The sequence below is a fragment of the Hypanus sabinus genome, chromosome 1 (assembly GCF_030144855.1).
Source record: "Hypanus sabinus isolate sHypSab1 chromosome 1, sHypSab1.hap1, whole genome shotgun sequence".
Taxonomy (NCBI): domain Eukaryota; kingdom Metazoa; phylum Chordata; class Chondrichthyes; order Myliobatiformes; family Dasyatidae; genus Hypanus; species Hypanus sabinus.
In genome coordinates, this window is record NC_082706.1 from 45,610,874 (window position 1) to 45,617,713 (window position 6,840).

Here is a 6,840-nt window from a genome sequence, read left to right on the forward strand (position 1 = left end):
TCAATTAACCACATAACCTGCCCCATTTTCCCCCCCCCCCCACCTTTCACAAGTCAGTCGTGTGAAGAGACACTCTCCATTTCCTTAGTCGAGTGCAACTCTAATAAATCTCAGGGTTATATAGTTTATACATTCTTTGATAATAAATATACTTTGAAATAACAAATGGGACATAGCAGCTCACTAGGTTAGCACTCCAATACCTTTGGAACTCCAATGCCTTTGAGTGAAAAACTCCACAAAAGGTAGTGGTCTAGAGCCTTGGTCTTGAGAGAGACAGGAACATGGAACACAGAGCCAGGTCCCCTCCTTAGGAACAGGACTTAGGGCCAGGGCTCTATACAGAGTCAAGACCCCTAGGGTGCAGGACACAGGGCCAGGACCAAACACAGAACACAGAGAGACAGTTCCCAACACAAGGTAGCAGCAAACAGCTGGATCTACCTAGCAAATGTGTGGACACAGAGACAGTTCCACACAATGATAGACAGTTCCTTATCTAGACATAGCATGGCTCCAGTCTTGCTCTGGCAGTAGAACTTAACAGCATTACAGCCAAGGTTGCAGGCAAGGTTTCAGGAGGAGAGTGAAAGAAAGGGAACAGTCCAGCAACTGAAGCTGAACTCAGGAGCTATTTATGTAGCCAGCCCAAAATGAGAATCAGGTGCCTCAATTAGAGAACCCAACAGAACAAGGAAAAACCAGAAAACCTGGAATAAGGAATGGTGGACTAGACTGTGAACCAGAATGTGGAGTTCATGGACCGGACAATGGCAAATAAAGCTAATCTTTGCTTTCAGTAATCATAAAATCACAATTCCTGTGCTCCGTGCCCTGACGGATGAAGGCCAGCATGTCAAATCTCTTCTTCACTGTCCTGTCGGCATAGGTCATCACATTCAGGGAACAATGTACCTGTATTCCCACATCCCTCTGTTCTCCAGCTTCCTGGAGCCTGACCATTCACTGACTTAATTTGATTTCTCAATTTGCAACACCTCACTATTATCCAAATGAAACTCCATTTGCCATTTGTCAGCCCCACTTATTCAACTGATCAAGATTTCCTGTAAATCCTGATAACTTCTTCACTGTTGATTTCACCACCTCTCTAAGTGTCATCTGCAAACTTCTTCACCATATCTTGTACATTCTTATCCAAACTGTGGATGTACAGTACTGTGCAAAAGTCTTAGGCATATGTTAAAAAAAGTAAAACAAAGATGCTTTCAAAAACAATAAAATGAAAAGTCTCTGTAGGGTTCTCAGGTTATTAACTGTAATGTTAACTTTTAACTGCTTATATAAAATGGCTTCTCTGTAGCGTTATAATGAAATGGCTTCTTTGTGGGTAACTGATGAGGTGATGCTCTGTTTAGTTAGAATGCCTGGGATATAGTTATTGATAATGGAGGAACTAACCAATGGAAGCAATGTTGTTCTGTCTGTATGTGTGGGAACCTGGAGTGAGTTTGCAGGATTTTCGGGAGGAGAACTGAAGTGGAAGGACGTGCTGGACGCACTCTGGTTGACCACCAAGGGTGGTCCCAGGCAGCAGGTCAAGGATGTCGGAGAAGATCCAATGGTGAACGGAAGGCTTCGATAATTGAGCTCCAAGGGTTGTGCATGAATTGATTGAACTCTGATAAGTTTTGGCACCTTTTTTTCTTTCCTTTTTATATTGTATTGCTATTAATTACCTAGTTCCAGTAAAATTTATAAAGTGTACTCTGTAAATGTACATTGTGTGCTGTCTGATATTGTGTGTGTGTGTGAGTTTGTATCAGTGTGCGTTACACACCATCCACGCAGATGAGAGACATGGTTTGGTGGGTGGACAGATTTTCCCCTAGACACACACAAGCCGATAACTCTGGGCGTTACATTTCTAAATAACAAAAAATTACAATGAAGTTCAATAAACCAATCAGTATTTAGTGTGACCGCACTTTGCTTTGAAAACTGCACCAATTCTCTTAGGTACAGTGTCGTGCAGTTTTATCAGAAAATTGGCTGTGAGGTTGTTCTTAGCATCTTGGAGAATTTGCCACAGTTCTTCTGCAGACTTTGGCTGTCTCACTTGCTTCTTTCTCTGCAGAAAATCCTTAACATCCTTGATGATGTTGAGATCAGGGTTTGTGTAGGTCATAGCACCTGAAACCATACAAAAGGTCTCGGTGCCTACGACTTTTGCACAGAACTGTAGATGCCAAGTAACAATTGTGCCAGCGCTGAGCTCTGGGGAGAACCGTTAATCAAAAGTCTCCAGTCTGATACACAGTCATCCACCGTCACTCTGCCTCCTACCATTGAGCGATTCACCAACTCTCTGAGCACACAGCTCCAAGTACCACAAATCCTGTAACAGCACAGACAGATAACCTCGAATATTGGCAAAAGCTACAGAATGCTGAGAATATCAGAGACATTTATAGTAAGACTGTAAAGATTGTAAGACTCTGCTGGTACTTAACAAAACAGTCTATTAGAGAATTCTGAAATGAGATTTGCAAAGGGACTTGGGAGTCCTGATGCAGGTTTCCCCGAAGATTAATTTGCAGGCTGAGTTGGTGATAAGGGAGGCAAGTGCAATGTCAGCATTCCTTTCGAGAGGACTAGAACATACAAGCATAGATGAAATGTTGAGGCTTTATAAAACATCAGTCAGACTGCATTTGGAACATTGTGAGCAGTTTTAGGCCCATACCTAAGAAACGATTTGCCGATATTTGAGAGGATCCAGAGGAATTATACAAGAATGATCCAGGGCACGAAAGGGTTAATGTACCTGAGGGATTTAATATTTTTAGCCATGTACTGCTGGAGTTTAAGAGAATGGTGCTGGATAAGGGTTGTGTGGGATCTCTTCAAAACCTCCTGAAAAACTTAGAGAGGCCCAAGACAGAGAGGAGAGGATGTTTCCAATACCGGAGAGACCAGGACCAGAGAGCATGGCCAAGTCAGTTTCTGTTTAATGGCTGCCTGCAAGTAGACAACTGCCAAGGCTGTATACTGCATACCCACTTCGATAATACATGTGCTCTGAACTTTGATTACATCACTGTGCTCAATCCAAAATAGGTCATCTGAGATGTTGACACTCAGGAACCAGAGGGTATTTACCATTTGCACCCTCAGTGAGGCCTGGTGTGTGTGTTTGCTAGAGTTTAAGGAAAGCATTTGTTCACTGAAGATTAAGTTATTCCGGAAAGGGTGCAGGCTGGAATGAGCCAATGTGACAAGAGTCAGCAGAAAGACTTGTACAGAAGTCAGAGCTTGCTGACACCAAGTTAAAAGTATATTTATAACTTACTTCAAAGAAGACAACAGACTCATGTGAACACAATTTCACTTCCTCCAGGAGGAGATGGTCAATGTGGAAGGGAGCAGAACCCAAATCTCAAACCTCACATACTCTCTTTCTCTGTGAACTCCACTGGCACATTCATCCCTCCATCTCTGTGACTCGACACCCCCATCCTTAGACCATTTACCAACTGTGACCCCTTATGGCCCCTGCACCCTTCACTGTCTCTGTACTCCTTCCTTCCCAGTCACTTTCCCCATTTCATCTGGAATTACATGACCCGCCTGGATACTGGGGGCTCAGAGCTGGGAGTGTCACCTGGAATAGAACACGGACTTTGTCCCGCTAATTTCTGCTTGTGTATCAGAAAGATTTGCAGTGAGTGGAGTGATAGTGGGCCACTCTCCATCCCCAACCAGAGCCTGAAAATGTCTACTCTCACAGGTCCAGAATTACAGGAGGGCAGGGATTTCTGCTGCCCCCTGTAGAACTGGAGGTCAGAGCCTAGACTGAACTAAAGATTTCTGTACCACCTTCTCCCCCTCTGGACTCAACATCATGATGGTGAGTGGAAAGTGTGGCTTAGTTTCATCGTCCACATTGTCCTTGTCTCAGAGAGACACGTCCTCCCTCCCTGATCCACCCATCATCTTCTAGCCACTGCCTACCCTGGTCTGAGAGACACGTCGTCCCTCCCTGATCCACCCACCATCTTCTAGCCACTGCCTACCCTTGTCTAATAGAGACACGTCCTCCCTCCCTGATCCACCCATCATCTTCTACCCACTGCCTACCCTTGTCTGAGAGAGACACGTCGTCCCTCCCTGATCCACCCATCATCTTCTACCCACTGCCTACCCTTGTCTGAGAGACACGTCCTCCCTCCCTGATCCACCCATCATCTTCTAGCCACTGCCTACCCTTGTCTGAGAGACACGTCCTCCCTCCCTGATCCACCCATCATCTTCTACCCACTGCCTACCCTTGTCTGAGAGAGACACGTCCTCCCTCCCTGATCCACCCATCATCTTCTAGTCACTGCCTACCCTTGTCTAATAGAGACACGTCGTCCCTCCCTGATCCAGCCATCATCTTCTAGTCACTGCCTACCCTGGTCTGAGAGACACGTCCTCCCTCCCTGATCCACCCATCATCTTCTAGTCACTGCCTACCCTGGTCTGAGAGACACGTCGTCCCTCCCTGATCCACCCATCATCTTCTAGTCACTGCCTACCCTTGTCTGAATAGAGACACGTCCTCCCTCCCTGATCCACCCATCATCTTCTAGCCACTGCCTACCCTGGTCTGAGAAGCACAGAGGGCCCACGGGGACCAGTGCTAATCCTGTCCTGCCGAAGGGTTTCCGCCCGAAACATTGACTGCTCGTTTCAACGGATGCTGCCCGACCTGATGAGTTTATCCAGCATGTTTGTAAGTGCTGTCCCTGTGCTGGTCAGTGTTTGTGATAATATAATTTGGATGACCCTTCCTATCTCTGTATGTAGTGAGATCCAGATGGTGTCCAGACAATGTCTGATCAGTAGACAGCACCCCACACATCTCCTGTGACTGTCTCACACAGGAGTCTCACCACCATCCCCTGTCACTCAGTGGTGTTCTCTTCACTCAGATCCTCCCTCCCTCCTCATCCTAGGGGGTTGTGCCATCACCACTGACCAGGAACTCATCCAGACCAACCGCAGAAACACTGTGGCTACAGGGACAGGTCAGAGACTGGATGAACCACAGAGAGTGACATTGACAGGTTTCAGGAATGTAATGGGACACTTCCCACCTCCCTGGGTGGAGTTACTCAATTAACCACAAACCCTGACCCATTCCTCCCACCTTCCACAAGTCAGGAGGGTGATGAGACACTCTCCACTTCCCTGGTCAGTGCAACTCTAACAAATCTCAAGGTTATTTATATAATTTATACATTCTTTGATAATAAATAAACTTTGAAACTCCAAATGGGACACAGCAGCCCACTTGGTCAGCACTCCAATGCTTTTGGAACACCAATGGCTTTGAGTGAAGAACCTACAAAAGGTAGTGGATTCATCCCAGTACGTCACAGGTAAAACCCTCCCCACCACTCAGCACACCTACATGAAACATTGCCGTCAAAAAACAGCACCCATCATCAACCATCCTCCCCACCCAGGCCATGCTCTTTTCTCACTGCTGCCAACAGGTAGAAGGTACAAGAGCCTCAAGACTCACACCACCAGGTTCAAGAGCAGTTACTACCCCTCAACCATCAGGCTCTTGAACAAAAGGGGTAACTACTCTCCTTTGACTCAATTACCTTCTTATTTCATACTTGTTATTTATTGCTATTATTTAAATCTGCATTTGCAGTTTGTTGACAGTTTACAGTTCCTGATGTTGACAGCTTACACATCCTGTTTCAATAGGTTTCAATAGGTACGTTTACTGTCAGAGAAATGTATACAAATGCACCCTGAAATTCTCTTTCTTCTCAAACATCCACAGAAGAGGAGAGCCCCAAAGAATGAAAGACAGTAAAATGTTAGAACCACAAAGGTCGCCCCAGCTCCCCTCTCCCACCCACAAGCAACAGCAAAGCAAAGACCCCCTCCCTCCCCCATATCATTGGCACCCCCCACCAAGCAAAGGATCAATAAAGACACAGACTTGCAGAACCCCAAAGACTACTTGTTCACCCAGTATTTGACATACCACAGGGTCTCTCTCTCTCCCTGAACAGGGAAAAAGAGGTGTCCCTGTTTAACAGCGAGAGGGAAGACATAAAACATCTCTCCGATTTATGGTGCTAGAAGTCTGCTGTGTCGTTTTACCGAGCTCCGTACCTCTTGTTCGCCCACGGCACATCAGAGGGCAGCAGCCCACCTCCAGAGCCACGGAAATCCGGCACCCTGAAGGCGCACCTGCCTTCCAGTCCGCGTCGGTATGTTAAAAAGTGGCCGATGGTGAGGCCCTGGGAGCGGGTCCCATTCCAGCAAAGAACCAAACTCAGAGAGTCACTCCAGGTCAGGGTCTTCAAAAGAACCTGAGAGGGAACAGAGGGGGTATCAGAGACGGAAATAAAGCTGTTTCTGAAGATGCAAGCAAAGGGCTCGCCCTTTCCAGTTACTGTTCTGTCGATTTTCTCAGTCGGCCTGCAGAAACAGAATCTCAGAGTTGTAGGTGGTGAAATGTATGTACTCTGATAATAAACTTTACTTTGAACTTAAAATCCACCTTCCTCCCCACCCCTCCCCCTCCCTTGTTTATGGATCATCATTGCAAATTCCAGACCTGCTGGATGGGGGAATGCGGAAAGAGGGGGTTCCTCGGAATTGTGATGGGGGGGTGGGAAATATTGTTGAGTAGGGGAGAGATTTAAGGTACTGAAAGTGTATGTAGACTTGTTTACCACCACAGGAGGTGGAAAGTATGAAGCAGAGTCAGCAGAGCAGAGAGTATCGCCGCCCATTATCAAACTACGCATGTTCTGTCAGGTTGAGAGTGTAACAGGAACAGCCCTTCTGTCATCTCACTGCCAC